At 56.6% G+C, this 16,380-nt stretch overlaps 1 pseudogene; it reads left to right on the top strand.

Annotated features, from left to right (window-relative positions):
* LOC130018334 (vacuolar protein sorting-associated protein 33A-like) overlaps positions 1 to 15,039 on the top strand; it is a 31,097-nt pseudogene extending 16,058 nt beyond the window's left edge.
* Positions 15,040 to 16,380: the final 1,341 nt, after the last annotated feature.

Raw genomic sequence — 16,380 nt, 5'->3', positions numbered from 1 at the left:
GAGGGATCCGACCCTCGGAACATGCTCCTCGTTCACCCACTCACCCGGGGACCAGGGAGACTCAGCTTGTTGCTGTAAGTTACGCCTCCTTCACTGTGTCACCTGCCCGCATCACTGGTGCTATGGCCCAGTGCATGTGATCTAAACATGCATGACCCAGTGCCGCAAGGTGGATGGAGGGAGTTCCCATTGGCCCTCCCGACTTCTCCCAGGGTTGCACATTCCCTCTGTCCCCAAGGCACACAGATTTGAACCAGTGAGTAGGACACGAACATCCACAGCTGTCCTGGACCCCAGACTTTAATGAGATCCCCCACTTCACACGCACCTCTGTCTCTCTCCAAATATGCATCCCAGGAGCCACACTTCTGTCCCCTCTCATGTCCTTTCCAGGCTGTGGCATTGCCCAGTCTTGACTGGCCGTCCGTCCCCGCCCTGTGCTCCCCCACACACGTCCTTTTGTGGTGTAAATGCTCTCTCTCTCACACACACACTCACACACAGCCACACACACACCCGTTGGGTTGTATCTATTGTGTCTTTGCTCCTTCTCTGTCTTGCCGCCCTCTCTCCCCAGGCCAGGTCCTCCATCTCCTCCTCTGCAAACCAGCCTTGAGGCGAGTCTGGCCGAGGCTTTAAGAGCAACTCACTTTGGTCCTCTCCAGAGTCTGGATGAAAAGAATTCTCTGTTGGATTAGTCTGAACAATCTTTGCCCCTGTTCTGGCTCAGAAAGGTTTCAAAAACACGTTCTCCGAACTTGCTGAAAGTTACTGAAATGAGTGAGAACCAATGGATACTCCCAGCATAAAGCTGCTCTGCATGACATTCATATAATTGCTTTGCATGTGTGTGTGATTTAATTGTTGTCATAGCTTGGTAATAATTTATTCAAGAAATAGCACTTCAACCTGGGATAACGTGTTCAAAAGAATTCTTTTTGGGGGGAGTGGGGTGTGGGTGCAACAAGTCCTTTTTTTTCTCTGTCTGTTCTCCATCTCCCAAAGTTATTAACTTGTTTCCTTAAATTCAAATGGACACAACGATACGCAGGTTCTGGCATGTACACATAGGCAAACTTTTTCTCCCTCACAGTAAGTAAAATTTCACTAAACTTCTGCAAGCATCAAAGCCTCGGCCCCTCCCCCTGCAACTGTCCTGGGAGTCATTGAGCCTCGGTTCTCGGGCAGTTGTGCACTGGCCTCTCTCTGGCTTGACTTCTGGCATTTTGAACTCTTTGGTCTTTTAGAGAATCCGTGTTCATAAGAGACCCCGATGAAGAGAAAGCTTCCCTGCAGAAATCCATCAGTATTACCAGGGCTTTGGTCACAGAGGAGGACACAGAGCTGGAGAAGCTGAGAAATGAGGTCGAGTCCCGGCCCCGCCCACGTGGACCCGAGCCACGCCCATCTCTGCCCGGGCCACACCTACCTGGGCCGAGCCACGCCCATCTCTCTGAACCACGCCCACATTGGCCTGAGCCACGCCCACCCCTAGGGCCCGAGGTGGGATAGTCATAGTCGGGGCTGGGCGGAACCAAGAGGCGGAACCCCAGACCCGGAAGAGGCACGGGGTCCACGGCCGCTTCCGGCTTCCGGCGGAGGCGTGACGTCACGACGTTCACGTGACCCGGGCGTCACGTGGCGGCGGGGCTGGGCGGCTCCGAGGCCGCATCTGTCCTCCGCGCGGGAGACCCTGGACTCCCTGCGCGATTCCCGGGCGATTCCCGGGCAGCGAGGGGAGGGCCGGGGCGGGCGGCGGCGTCTGGAGCCGGGGGCGCCCCCAGTGCAGCCCGAGCGAGGGGGCGTTGCGCTCCCGCCCTGCGGCCCGGCCCTGGGAGGGAAACGGGGCGACTCGAGTCCGTCTGGCAGGCCGAGCGCAGCCCCGCATCCAGGCCCTCCCCGCTGTCCCGCGACAGGACAGGGGCCTGCCCGGCCCTGTGTGGTGACAGGACTCGGGGTTCACCTTCCACGCGAGTCACTGCAGGTCTGGGAGCGGCCTCTCTGCTCCTTCTGTTCCCAGTCAGCCGTGCGGAAGCGTTGAGGAAGCTGCTTGGTCACCCCGCCTGAGGGTCGGGGCTGTCTCGGTCACACCCAGGGTCGCTCCTGGCCCTGTGCGGGCGGGGTGGGGCCACCCCAACAGACAGACCCGAGACAGCTCGGAACCAAGGGCCCCACATCCCCCCTTTGACGCTGCATTCACGCCTTCTCTCCCGCACTGAACCACGGTGGCCCCCGAGCCGGCATCCCGGCGGGGGTAGCCACGGCTCTGCTCACCTGAGCTGCTCGCAGGGGCCCTCACTCCGGGTAGTCTGCTCGAGGGACCCCAGAACATGGGCACCCTGGCGTGTGTCATGTGAGCAGTCAGATTGGGTTCGGCCGCTGAGGGCGTCACCCAGCCCGATGGAGTTTGCCAAGGGCCCCGGAGCCCTCACCAAGCCTCTCTGAGGCTTCCTTGTGTGAATATGAGGGGCCTTCCAGCCCTCACAGGACGGAGTCTGCTGCTCGGGTCCGACCCCCCCCCCCCACACACACACGGAGCCCCCCCGCAGTCAGCTTCATGGAGTAGAGGATGCCAGGGGTCGGGATCTGTGTGCAGGGACGGGCTCGTCCGTCTGTCTGTTCACTGTCCCTCTACGTGACAGTCGGCAGCTGAGAGGAAATGCCTGGCGTGACCAGACCTGCGGGGGCTCCCTCAGGGGCTTTGCAGACTCTGGCCCTCAGCTTCCTGTGTTGACTCACGGTTCTGCTGAGCCATATGGTCCCCAAAGCACCACCAGAATAATTCCTGAGTGCAGAGCCGGGGTATCCCCTGAGCCTCGCCGGGTGGGAGTTGTTTGAGGTGTCTCTGTAGTAATAAACCATTTTTTAAAATGAATGTTTTGTTTGGGTGCTCGGGGCTGGGCAGGGCCGGGCAGGAACCGGCTTTGCTGTCCGCAGGCAGACACAGTTCCAGCTCTGAACAGTCTCCTGGGCCTCTGAGCAGTTTGAAAGATGCCCCCTAATGCTTTCCTTCCCCTGAATCTTCCTCTCTGCTCTGCTCCAATGAGGAATTTCTGGTCCTTTTCTGAGGACTCTTTGGACATCCCGACCAGGATGTTTTGGACTGAAGTGTCCCAGACTTGGAACCCCAGACTTGACAGAGACATCCTACGGGACCTTTGGCGATACTGTGCTCACTCTGGGCCAGGCTCTCTGGGAGGTCTCCCTCTGCACCCCGCCCCCAGTCTGCACCCCTCGTCCTCATGCCTTTGGGGTGCACGCCTGTTGGCCGCTTCCTTAGAAAGGGTCAAAGATTCCACGATGAGGGGCTGGAGCAATAGCACAGCGGGTGGGGCGTTTGCCTTGCATGTGGCCAACCCGGGTTCGATTCCCAGCATCCCATAGGGTCCCCCTAGCACCACTAGGAGTAGTCCCTGAGTGCATGAGCCAAGAGTAACCCCTGTGCATTGCCGGGTGTGACCCAAAAAGGAAAAAAATAAAGAGAGTCCCGCGATGGGCACCAGCAGTGCCGCCACATCAGGTGGAGTGCAGGTGAATCACGTTGCGTGGTTTCCCTCCTCTGCTCTCTGCACTTGCTGGATGAAGGGATTGAGGCGCAGGAGTGATCTTGAGGCCCCGCTGGGGACCGTGTGTGCTCTGTCAGCCCTGCTGAACCGCCCGGCTGGGGGCGCGTACGTGCTCTTCCCTCTTTCTGGGCCAAAGATGTTTCTTTTTGTCTGTGTGTTAAATGGACCTTGTGGCTCTTCTCCGAGACCGTGTCCTCCTGTCCCCTGTGACACTCGCTGCTGTATGTGGGAGAGGCTGCCTGCCCTTCTGCAAGCCCAGAGTATTCTGCCGTGTGGTCACGTGGGCATGCAGAGGCCAGCCATTCCTCGCCCGCCCAGCGATGCTCGCCCCCAGTACAGGCGCTGTCTTGGGGCCTCGGTGCTGACTCGCAGAGCCTGTGCCCACGCGCCCGGCCCTCTCCCACAGGAGTGCTACCTGGACAGCGACCAGACGAGCCTGTACCACGCGGCCAAGGACCTGATGACGCTTCAGGCCCTGTACGGGACCATCCCCCAGATCTTCGGGAAGGCCGAGTGCGCCAGGGTGAGCCGGGGCGGGGAGGGGGGCCTCTCTCCTGCGGGTGGGGATTGGGGCTCCACCTCGTAGTGCTCTTGGCTCTGTGCTCGGGCCACCAAACTGAGGCTGTCTGCGTGCAAGGCGTGACCCCTGGTCCCTTTGCTGTCTCCCAGCCCTCTTTCCTTTTCTCTTTTCTGTTCTTTATCTTTTCTTTTCCATCCCTACTCTCCCTCCCTCTCTCGCACTCTCCCTCCTCCCACCCTCTCCATACCCAGCAGTGCTCGGGGCTCACTCCTGGCAGGGTTTGAGGGATCGTACGTGGTGCCAGGAATTGAACCTGGGTCAGCCACCTGCAAGGCAAGCATCCTACCCACCATACTGTCTCAGGCCCGTCTTGTTTTATTTTATTGTTCGATTTTTTCCGTCTTATTTTTAAATTTTGGATTGCCGGGCTCTTTTTAGCTTCATTTAAAAATCCGCCCATTGCTAAAAAGGCTCTGCCTGGTTCTGTACTTTGTTTCCAGCAAGTGGCCAATATGATGATCAGGATGAAGAGAGACTTTATAGGAAGCCAGAATTCAGTATTTCCTGTTTTTGATAACCTCTTGTTGCTTGATCGAAATGTGGATTTATTAACGCCCCTTGCGACTCAGCTGACATACGAGGGACTCATCGATGAAATTTATGGCATCCAGAACAGTAAGTGAAGTGACATCAGTTACTAATAGGTTAGCTGAGTAAAATCAATCTCAAAAGTGTCTGTTTTCGAAGGTGCGGCCTTTGTGTGTAAGTCAGAATATTTGAAAATGTCAGGCACTGACTTTCAGCCCAAGGTTAAAGCGAGCTCGAGCCAGGACACCATCGGGGAAACCGAGGCGAAGGCCTTGTGCAGAGGGCCATGCGGTGTGCAGCCCCGCTGCTTGGGGCCGCCCAGGGAGGCGTGAAGAATAGAGTGTTTCTGAGGGGTGCCTGGGTCCAAGGTCATGGGGGTTTGGCCCCGGATGTTAGATTCTGTAGCATTTCAGATCTGAGTGGGGGCTAGGAAAGCTCACGGGGCTAGTGCCAGGCGCACAGCCAGCGCTCAGTTCCATCCACACTCCTGCCTCGTCCAGTGAGCACTGAGCCGGGAGTAGCTCCTGCTGGGATACAGTCTGAGAAGTTTCCCACAGTCTGATTTGTGTCTTTTCTTCAGAACAGGGAGCCCTAGGCCTCAAGAGGGGTAATTCCGGCGCCTTCAGGAGTGGCCCTGGTTGTGGGCTGGGGAAACAGCCCTGGGGATGGAGCCCCAGTCTGGAAGGACGGGGATGCAGCTAACTGCATGGGGTCTCTCTGGGGACACAGAGCCCTGCAGCCGCTGAGTGCTGGTCGAGTCCGGACAGTGCTGTCTGTCCAGTGTGCCAAGCTTGTTATTGCAGAGTGGATTGCGATGGCTTGTGTGTGTGTGTGTGTGTGTGTTTCTGCAGTGGTGAATGTGTGGCTCAGTGATGGCGGCCACGGAAGCAGAGCAGGACCACATGTGGAGGCATTTCCACACAACAACCCGTTTTCCTGCTCTTTAATGATTATGAAGGTGTTTCCGGTTTGTTTTTTACCAGTTGTTCCGAAGGATAACCTCTTAAGTTGTTTCCTTTTGTGGGGACAGTCGTAAGCAGTGCCCAAGGGGCCGTGGGGCTGATCTCGGTGATTTTCTGCTCTGTGGGGCCAGTCTGTGGCCCTGGAGCCACCAGGGCTGTGCCTGACAGCAGCTGGGGGTGATGCCACACACACAGCCCCTCCCCAGACTCCTGCTCCGAGCTGTCCTGGCACGGGAGCACCCTGTGTGAGGGGTCCCCACCTCCTGGTGCTTCTGCAAGTCTCGGGGGATCTGGCAGAGGTGCTGGGGTTGGGGGTGCGGAGGTGTGAGAGATGGGACTCGTGGGGTGCCTCCGGGAGGAAGGAGTTTCGGGAACTCACAGTCTCTTCACATCACACACTTCCTGCTGATCAAACATTTAATTAAGGGAGAGGGCTGGAGTGATAGCAGAGCGGGTAGGGCATTTGCCTTGCACGCGGCTCAGCCCGGGTTCGATTCCCAGCATCCCATATGGTCCCCTGAGCACCGCCAGGAGTAATTCCTGAGTGCAGAGCCAGGAGTAATTCCAATGCATCGCTGGGTGTAACCCCCCCAAAAGAAACCGTTAAGAGAAATCTGAAAAACAAGGGGAAATTGGGCTTCCCCATAACCCCCCAGCTCTGCGCCCGTGGCTGGACCGAGGGCGATGGCAGGCCCGTGCAGGAGCTGCGTGCAGGCTGCCTGGGCCAGCGGCTGCCCCTCAGCTTTGAGCTGGAATGCGAGGTCTTGCCGACCTCGTGTATCTCAGCATGTGCTCAGGCCCCGGGTCCCGCGGCCACCGTGGCGTGCTGTCTCCAGACGCTGGCGCCCGGGCTGTTCGGAGGGGCTTAGGATTTGGAAAGCACCGAGAAGTATTTTCCTTCCGTCGGTCTCTTTCTCTCCCCACATTCTCCGATGCAGGAGTTCTTGTTGCTTTATGATTCTCAGCTCCACCCCACAGTGCTCAGGGCCCACACGGGGCAGTGCTCAGAGGAACAGACAGCTGGACTTGAGCGTGTGCTGCCCCCGATGACCCGTCTCTCTGGACCCACAGCAGTGGAGCTGATTGTGTGTAGACACGTCGGGATTTGTGTTGAAACCGGAGATGTTTTTTTGAAAGGAACCAATTTGGAGCTAGAGGCAGAGCAGCAGTTAGGGTGAGTTTGGTCCCCAGGACCACATATGGTTCCCCCAGACACTGCCAAGAATAAGCCCAGAGCACAGAGCCAGGAATAAGCCTTGAGCACTGACAGGTGTGGCCCAAAAATCAGAGAAAGGAAAAAGAAAGGAAAGAAGCCGTCGGAGCTGTCTCCCGCCCTCATGCACACTTCCATGCTGAGGTGATTCCTGGGATCTTCTTTTTCTTTTTCTTTTTCTTTTTTGAAGAGTATCTTGCCCGCACGGCAAAGCCTGGCAAGCTACCCGTGACGTGTTCGATATGCCAAACACAGTAACAAGTCTCAAAATGGAGACGTTACTGGGCCTGCTTGAGCAAAATCTATGAACAATGGAAGGACAGTGACAGGGGTCACACTCGGCAATGCACAGGGGTTACTCCTGGTGCTGCTCTCAGGAGTTACTCCTGGCGGTGCTCAGGGGGCCATATGGGATGCTGGGAATCGAACCAGGGTCTGCCCGGTGCAAGGCAAACACCCTCCCTGCTGTGCTATCACTCCAGCCCCATCCTGGGCTCCTCTTGGCTTGTTGAGATGTCGGTGTAGACTGCATGCACATGCACGCGCCAGCAGGACAAACAGTGGGCCGCACTGGGGCATGTTTCCTCGGGTGGCCCCATCCTGAGTTCGGTTTGGGCTGGCAGTGGCAGGAGGCGGCCCACGGGCCAGGCCAGGGAAGCCGTGCGTGAAAAGTGTGAGCGTCCTCCGCTCGTGCACAGCTAGTGACTCAAAGCCCAGTGCTCTCCCCTGACAGGAAGTCTCTGGAGTCTCACTTGGGGTGTCCCCTCCCGTGCAGGTCATGTAAAGTTGCCGCCCGAGAAATTCGCCCCGAAGAGGCAGGGTGACGGGCAGGACCTGCCCACAGAGGCCAAGAAGCTGCCGCTGAACTCAGCCGAGGAGCTCCACGCCGAGATCCGAGACTGCAACTTCAACGCCGTGGGCGCCGTGCTCAGCAAGAAGGCCAAGGTCATCACGGCCGCCTTTGAGGTGACTGGGGCCTGGGGCCAGGCGGCAGGCGGGCTGCGGGCGCCTGGGGAAAGGTGGTGCCAGGCCCTCTCCTGGTGTCAGGTCCTTTGCCAGTCACCGTCCGCACTCCCTGTCCCTCCCTCCTTCCTCCCAGCCGCTGGCGGTGGTGGCATCTCCGCTAGCTCCTGCATCTAGGGAATCCGGGATCAGCCCGAGCAGGCTGGGAGGGTGGGTGATACTGAGAGCACAGTCCCCGGCCCCCAGCTTCCTTAGCACCTCGCGCCCTCCTGCTGCTCTTTATTCTGGGTTCAGGTCACTTTTGAAACCTGAATCAGTAAAATGATAGAAGCTGAATTTTTTAACTCTGGGGAAGTTTTTAAAAATCACTTTTTCCCTTGAAGGATGGATTTCCTGATTTCATCTTTTTTAGGAGTTATCTCTACTGTATCAGTATTTGTATTTCTTTGGGTTTTTTTTTTTTTTGAGGGGAGGCACACCCAGAGGTGCACAGGGCTAAATCCTGGCTCTGCGCTCAGGGATCACTTCTGGTGGGCTGAGGCAACCCCATGGGATGCTGGGGATCGAACCCAGGCTGGCCGCATGCAAGGCAAGCACCTCGCCACTGTTCTGTCACTCTGACCCCATGGTTGTTGTATTTCTGAAGTTGCTTTTGTTCACTTGGGTTTTGTTCCTCAAATTTTTATTTCCTCACCGTGACTTATAAAGCTATGGATAAGAAGTGTCGGGCATTCACTGTGCCAGCTCCGAGCTCGCCGTGGTGTCCACTTCCCTCCCTTCCCGCTGCCAGTGCTCAGGGCTGGCTCCTGGCAGGCCTCGGGGTTCTGTGGGGAGGCCGGGCACTGAGCAAGCGCCTCCCCCACTGTATAGCTTGGACCCAGGAAACGTTTTACACTTGATTTGCTATTGTTGAGGTCTCAGGCTATACGAGCGTTAGCTTTTGTGGCTTCAAGGCAGTTTGCTGAGCTCCACATCCCTGGCAGGGACCATGCAGTGTCAGGTGTGGCCTGCGTGGGCCCTGGGCTCCCTCCCTGTCCACATGGTCTCCCAGTGCTGCAGGATGTGGCTGTCGCAGTCCCTGGACCCACCAATCTGCCTTTTCTATTTTCCTGTGGCTGTGGGATCTGGTTATAGCCTAATTCGTTTTGTGTCCGTTTCTCACACTAAAAATTAATTTGGGGGAGCCGGAGGGATAGCACAACGGGCCAGGCGCTTACCTTGCATGCAGCTGACCTGGGTTCACTCCCCAGCATTCCATGTGGTCCCGGTGCAGGCCAGGAGTGATCCTTGAGCTCCAGGCCAGGAGGAAGCCCGGGGCACTGCCTTGCACGTGATTCAAACATGCCCTGGGCAACCCAAAGACCCAAACTCTTAAAAATGCACTCTTGGCAGCCAGGGCTGGGGCTGAGGCACATTGTGTGTGTGTGTGTGTGTGTGTGTGTGTGTGTGTGTGCGTGTGTGTGTATGTATGCGAGGCCCTGAGTGCGCGAGGCCCTGAGTGCTGTCCCCAGTACTGTCGTGACCTTCTCCCCTCCCTCAGGAAAGGCACAACGCCAAGACGGTGGGCGAGATCAAGCAGTTCGTCTCCCAGCTACCCCACATGCAGGCGGCGTGGGGCTCCCTGGCCAACCACACCTCCATCGCCGAGCGCATCCAGGATGTGACGAGTGAGTGCCCTGTCCCGGGCTCAGGCTCAGGGTGTGTCACTGGCTCCCTGCTACTTCTGGGGGCCCCGGCTACTGTTTCACTTGTGCATTGTTCCCTGTGCCAGCCGCTGTGTCCTCGCAGAAATGTTCCGAGTGTGACTGTTGGGTTCTGCGGGGTCAGGTGGTGCAGCAGGGCTCTCCCAGGCTCTGGGTGGCGCCAGCACTGCTTCGCCAGACCTGGCACTACTTGCTGAGTTGGTTTCAGTCGGATGTTGCAAGGAGCTGGAGTAGGAGCGGTACTGCAGTGCCTGGCACACAGCCGGCCCGGGTTGGATCCCGGAGTCCCATATGGTGTCCGAAGCCTGCCAGGAGTGATCCCTGAGCACCACCGGGGGTGGCCCCCAAACGAACCAAAGTAAAATGCCCTTGGAAATTGCTTTAATTAGTGTGAAGGGGAGCTGCTAGGGCCCAGGCCCCGGGGCTCTGTGTCTAGGCGCACCTCGGGGCACAGGCCGTCAGCCTCACTGTTTTGGAAGGTGCCTTTCCCGGTGATGACTTAAACTTGGTGCTTGCTTGCTACTTTGCATGCCTCCGGGAGAAATGAGCATTTATCCCACTTCTGAGATGCTCGTGTGTGAATTATGTTTCAGCGTCTGAAGACTTCTTTGATCAGTTAACCGTGGAGCAGGAGTTGATGTCTGGAATAGACACCGATAAGGTACGTGAACACTAAAACCGTTTTAGCCGATAGTTAACCGGATTGGCAAACAGAACTCGAGGTAGCAAAGGAATCGCTTTGATTCCCGTGTCTGGCCTAAATATCTGTCAGGGCAGTGCAAAATGTGCGGAAAGAGATTCTGCCAAGGGATAGGTTTCTGTTGACCGGGGGTGGTGTGTGTGTGTGTGTGTGTGTGTTCCATTGTGTGTGTGTTCGTGCATATGTGTGTGTGTTCCATTGTGTGTGTGTGTGCATGTGTTCCATTGCTGTTTGCTGTCCTCAGAGAAACAAGACCCAGCCCTGAAGCCCAAGACTATTGAAGCCCATCACAGATAATTTAAGAGCGTGGGTTGTATGATCCCTTTTTCTGTCTGCCTGTCAATAAATCCTGCATTGTCACTTGCAGCAAGCAAGCGCCCAAATTCCCCACAGTCCCTGCTACTTTACTGATGCGGCTCAGGTGTCGCTGACAAGTGGGACATTTGCACCCACCCGCAGCCCCTGGAGCTTAGGTTGTCCAGGGAGTGTAGGCAGGAGCGTGAGTCAATCTCCAGCCTCTCCTTGATCGGGCCTCTGAGGGGCCCAGGAACGCCCAGGCCTGCAGGCCCAGACCCGGCGCTCACGCACAAACCTGCCATGACTCTACGTCAACAGTTATATCGAGGACTGCATCTCCCAGAAGCATCCACTCATCAAGGTGCTCAGGCTCATTTGCCTGCAGTCGGTGTGCAACAGTGGGCTCAAGCAGAAGGTTCTGGATTATTACAAAAAAGAGAAATTCTCCAGGTCAGTGTTTCTAAGTGACTCATTTGCCAAGGGAGAAATTTTTTTAAAAGGCCCTTGGTCTTGCACGTGGCCCACCTAGGCTCGATCCCCGGCACCCATATGGGTCCCCTGAGCCCCACCAGCACTGATCCCTGAGCACAGGAAGTGCGGGGGCAAAAGCAAACAAAACAAAGGAGACATCTGGAAAATAGCACGTCAGGAGGTGTGTTTGGCCTCCTTTTCCTACTCAGTTATTTCAGTACACTGTCATCTATCTTCCTTACCTTGGGCCCATGCATTCTGGCTTTAAAGTGAAAATGTGGGGTCCAAAGAGCTCGAAAGGGGCTGCAGCAATAGCACAGCGGGTAGGGCGTTTGCCTTGCACGCAGCCGATCCTGGTTCGATTCCCAGCATCCCATATGGTTTCCCGAGCACCGCCAGGAGTGATTCCTGAGCGCAAAGCCAGGAGTAACCCCTGAGCTTCGCCGGGTGTGACCCGAAAAGAAAAAAAAACAAAAACCAAGAGCTAGAAAGGGGTAAGGCACTTGTCTTGCATGCTGCCGGGTATGACTCAAGAACAAAAGTATCAGAATGAGAGTGAAAATGTTCGCTCCCTCTTCGGAAGTGGGAGATCTAGCAGGCTCCCCAACTTCTCTTGCAGACATATGGCTACGAGCACATCCTGACGTTACAGAACCTGGAGAAGGCCGGGCTGCTGCGGCCCCAGCAGGGGGCAGGAACAGCTACCCCACCTTCCGGAAGACCCTGCGCCTCTGGATGGACGATGTGAATGAGCAGGTGAGCCAAGTCTTCGAGCACACGCAGTCACATGCACGCCATCTAATAGGCGAGCCGAGCCTTCACGCACATGCACGCGCGCCAACATACACACACAGACACGTACATAGACACACACACATTTCCCCAGTGGTGTGGCATTCTGCTGGTGGGAAGGCGCTGCCCTTGCAGAAGCCAGGACTGAGTGGGGCTTGTTGGGGGACACTTTTTGAAGATGGGGGCTGGGGGTGGGAAGAGGGGGCCCTTGTCCACTTAGGCTTCAGGGCGGGGGAGGCTGGTCAGGACTCAAGGAAGCCTCTGGTCAGCGAAAAGGCCAGCCTCAAGTAAGAGGATTGGGGACCAACACAACTGACTCACCGTGGGCAGTTGGGGCTGCTGGACTCAGAGTCACTGAGAGAGAGGGGGGTTTCAGACTGGGGGTCACTGTGATGCTGGGTGCTGTCACTCTCACCCTTGGGAGATTTGGGCGTGGCTGTGCCCTGGGGCCTCGCCCCCGGAAGAATGCCTGAGAGTAGCTTGGCTGGGCTTAGAGCTCTCCACATTCCGTCCCCCCAGTGGGCCAAGTTTCCATAGGAGAAGTTTCTCACCAAATCGATGAACAGTTTTTCTTCTGTGGGGGTCGGATGGAATCTTTCCCGGGCAGACAGTTCAATGTTCAGACCCAGAGGTGCTGGGGTTTGGCCACGCCCCTGCCCTCTGCACGGGCTGCCGGGCACTGGCACCTTCCAGCACACAGGGGCACCAAGCAGCTTTCTGAGATTGGTTTGAGACAGAAGGACTCAGGGCCAGGAGAGGTGAGGGCAGAGCCATGTGTCAGCTCTGCACCACCAGGTCTGATGCATAAAGCTGTAGGGGCGGGGGTGGGGGGAAAGGAGAGAGAGAGAAGGAGAGAAGAGAGAGATTGGGAATTGGGTAGAGGGTGGAGATGGCAGGGCTCAGCGGGGTAGGCTGGAGCACACTGTGTTCTTCCCCAAAGTCAAATCCAGGACGGCAGCGTGGAGGACATTTGCCTTTAATGCGGCCAACCCAGGTTGTGATCCCTGAGTGCAGCACCAGGAGGGAGCCCTGATCACCGCAGGGTATGGCCTCCGCCAGAGAAAAAAAAAAGATCCCATGGCCCATTAGGCAGAGAGGAGTTGGTTGACTCCAGGTGTCCCTCTCGAATCCTCCGCAGAACCCCACGGACATCTCGGCTATGCCCCCCTCAGCATGCGGCTGGCCCAGCTGCTCTCCCGGCCTGGTTGGCGCAGAATCGAGGAAGTTCTGCACATTGTCCCAGGCCCCCACTTCGAGGAGCGCAGCCGCTGCCCACGGGCCTGCAGAAGAAACAGGTTTGTGAGTGATTTTGTTTTCGTGACCCGCCTTTCCCCTTGATTGAGTCTTGGCAAGACCTGAAGACTCTAATCTTACATTCTCATTTTCTAGAAATACAATTGCCTACATTTTTCATTCAAACTCTTGAGGTTCTGCAGTGTGACCTCAGGGCTGGGTGCAGGGTGTGCGGGAAATTCTGTTTCTCCCACACGCCCGTCCCAGCCTGTTTCCTACTGGTTATTTTCAGCACATATTTATTTGTTTGCTTTGCTTTGGTTTTTGCTTGGGGTCTCACCTGGTGATGCTCAGGAATTACTCTAGGGGGTTCTCAGGGGTCCATATTTGACTCTTTGATGCCAGGGAAGCACCTTTGCACTGAACTATATATCTGGCCCCCCGGAGTTTTTCTTTTTTAAATGTTGTCTTTTTCTGAAAGATGGATTTTTGTTTGCAAATATGATTTTATATGTTTTGTTTACTATCTTTATGACAGTGAGCACTTCTGAAATATTTCTCTTTCAAAGTGTCAGCTTGGCTCTTAGGGGCGCCCGGGCCAGAACTCTGGCTCTTTCTTCTGTGCGGTGAGGTTTCTCCATGCTTAGTCCCTTAAGACAATCTGTAGACCCAAAAGCATTGATTTATGTGAGATTTCAACCAGATGCTTTTCCTATGACGTGTTCTTAGCTGTAAATAGGGAAAATTGGGCATGGCTGGAGTTCTGGCAGGCCGAGTGAGAACACCCCCCCCCCCGCCCCCAAGTGGGTAACCACCACCTAGAGTGTGCGACCCTCAGCCTCAGCGAGAAAGGGAGGGAAAGGGAAAATAAATACCGAAATGAAGGGGAAGATGCAAGGGGGAAACACATCAGCTTGATAATGTCCTCTAAAAACGGCATACCAGGGCCAGAGAGATAGTAAGGTGGGTAGGGCACTTGCCTTGCCCCTGGCAGACCCGGGTTCGTTCCCTGGCACTCCATATGGTCCTCCAAGCCCCGCCTGGTGTTACCCCCAGTGCCAAGCCAGGGAGTCAACTTGAACCCGTGCACGACCCCAGCGCCCCCGGTGCCTGCCTGCGCCCTCTGCACCCTCTGCCATTGGAAGCTTGTGCAGGTGTGTTTGAGACGCAATCTCATTTCCCTGCGTTCTTGGCCATGTGAGTTGATTTGTGGTACTGGTACTGCTGGTCTCAGGACTTGACCTTTTGAGAACGCAGGTGCATCACCAGATTTCCGGGCACCCTTTCCCCTCAGCATGTTGGTCTCAGCAGCACCTTAAGAGAAAGAACCTGGGGCTCGCTTGTGTTCTGGGATGCTGTCACCCAGCTACCCATGGGTTTGCTCACGTCCCTGGGCTTCGGCCTGTGGAATCCAGAACTTTCCTGGGATCCCCCGATGGTCTCTCCCCACCCCAGTCTTGGAGCAGGGAAGGGCTTGCATGCCCTTGTGTGGTGACAGGACAGGGGCCTGCCCGGCCCTTTGTGGTGACAGGACTCGGGGTTCACCTTCCATGCGAGTCATTGCATGTCTGGGAGAGGCTTCTCTGCTCCTTCTGTTCCCAGTCAGCAGTGCGGAAGCGTTGAGGAAGCGGCTTGGTCACCCCAGCTGAGGCTAGGGGCTGTCTCGGTCACACCCAGGGTCGCTCCTGGCCCTGTGCGGGCGGGGTGGGTCCATCCCAACAGACAGACCTGAGACAGGTCGGAACCAAGGGCCCCACATCCCCCCGTGGATGCTGCATTCACATCTTCTCTCCCGCCCTGAGCCACGATGGCCCCCGAGCCCGCATCCCGGTGGGGGAAGCCACGGCTCTGCTCACCTGAGCTGCTCGCAGTGGCCCTCACTCCAGGTATTCTGCTCAAGGGACCCCAGAACATGGGCACTCTGGCGTGTGTCATGTGAGCAGTCAGATTGGGCTCAAGGCGCTGGGGGGCTCGCCCCGCCTGGTGGAGTTTGCCAAGGGCCCAGGCGCCCTCACCAAGGTCCGTCTCTGAGGCTTCCTCGTGTTAATATGAGGGACCTTCCAGCCCTCACAGAACGGAGTCTGCTGCTCGTGTCCGATCCCCCGCCCACACACACACACACACACACACACACACACACACACACACGGAGCCCTAGGGGCTTATAAAGAGGAATTACAAGGGCTGGAGCAATATACATTGGGAGGGCATTTGCCTTGCACGAGGCTGACCCAGGTTCAATCCCCGGCATCCCATGTGGTCCCCAAAGCACCACCAGAATAATTCCTGAGTGCAGAGCCTATCCCTTGAGCCTCGCCGGGTGGGAGTTGTTAGAGGTGTCTCTGTAGTAATACGCCGTTTTTAAACATGAATGTTTTGTTTGGGTGCTCGGGGCTGGGCAGGGCCGGGCAGGAGCCGACTTAGCTGTCCGCAGGCAGACACAGTTTCCGCTCTGAACAGTCACCTGGGCCCCTGAGCAGTTCGAAAGAGGCCCCCTAATGCTTTCCTTCCCCTGCATCATCCTCTGTGGTCTGCTCCAATGCAGAGTTTCCGGTTCTTTTCTGAGGACTCTTTGGACATCCTGACCATGGTGGCTTAGACTCAAGTGTGAGGCTGCACCCCAGACCTGGCGGAGCCATCCTACGGGGTCTTTGGGGATGTTATGCTCACTCTGGGCCAGGCTCTCTGGGAGGTCTCCCTCTGCACCCCGCCCCCAGTCTGCACACCTCCACGGTGTTATCTTTTTATTGTTAATTTTTTCACCCGGAGAGGCACGGGGGTTATTCCTGGCTGTGCACTCAGGATTTACTCCTGCCGGTGCTCAGGGGACCATATGGGATGCCGGGATTTGAACCCAGGTTGGCTGCATGCAAGGCAAATGCCCTCCCCGCTGCACTATCGTTCCAGCCCCGACACTAGAATCTTCGACCTGGGGATCCTTGTTCCTTCAGCTCTTTTGCATGGAAGGGCGGGTGTGAGTCAGACCTGAGCGGCTGTGAGCGTTGGGGGGATTCCATGGCATGTGGGGTGTCCGTGAGTTTTCCGAGGCATGTGGGGTGTCCCCTGGCAGGTTCTGCAGGGCAGCTGGGACTGGGACCCAGGTTAGGCCAGAGACCGGCCTCACCTCCAGTCACCTTCTCTCAGTCCTGTTTGCCGGCTTGCTCTTCTCTTCGAGCTCTTGCTAACTCTGATTTTTCCCCCTGACACATAAAAATTTCCTCTATCTGGATATTTTGAAGTTAAATGCCAGCGTGAGGCGGGTGACGGGGCTCGCTGATGACAGTGAATAGATGCCGTTTGCATATGTCCTGTGCCTTCAGGCTGTATATAGTCTTGAACTGTGTCTGCAGCTTGTGAAATTTTGTTTGGAAC

This window comes from Sorex fumeus, unplaced genomic scaffold (genome assembly GCF_029834395.1).
Source record: "Sorex fumeus unplaced genomic scaffold, SorFum_2.1 ptg000262l, whole genome shotgun sequence".
Classification (NCBI taxonomy): domain Eukaryota; kingdom Metazoa; phylum Chordata; class Mammalia; order Eulipotyphla; family Soricidae; genus Sorex; species Sorex fumeus.
The sequence above is the reverse complement of the archived record's forward strand: the minus strand, read 5'-3'. Positions and strand labels throughout refer to the sequence as shown.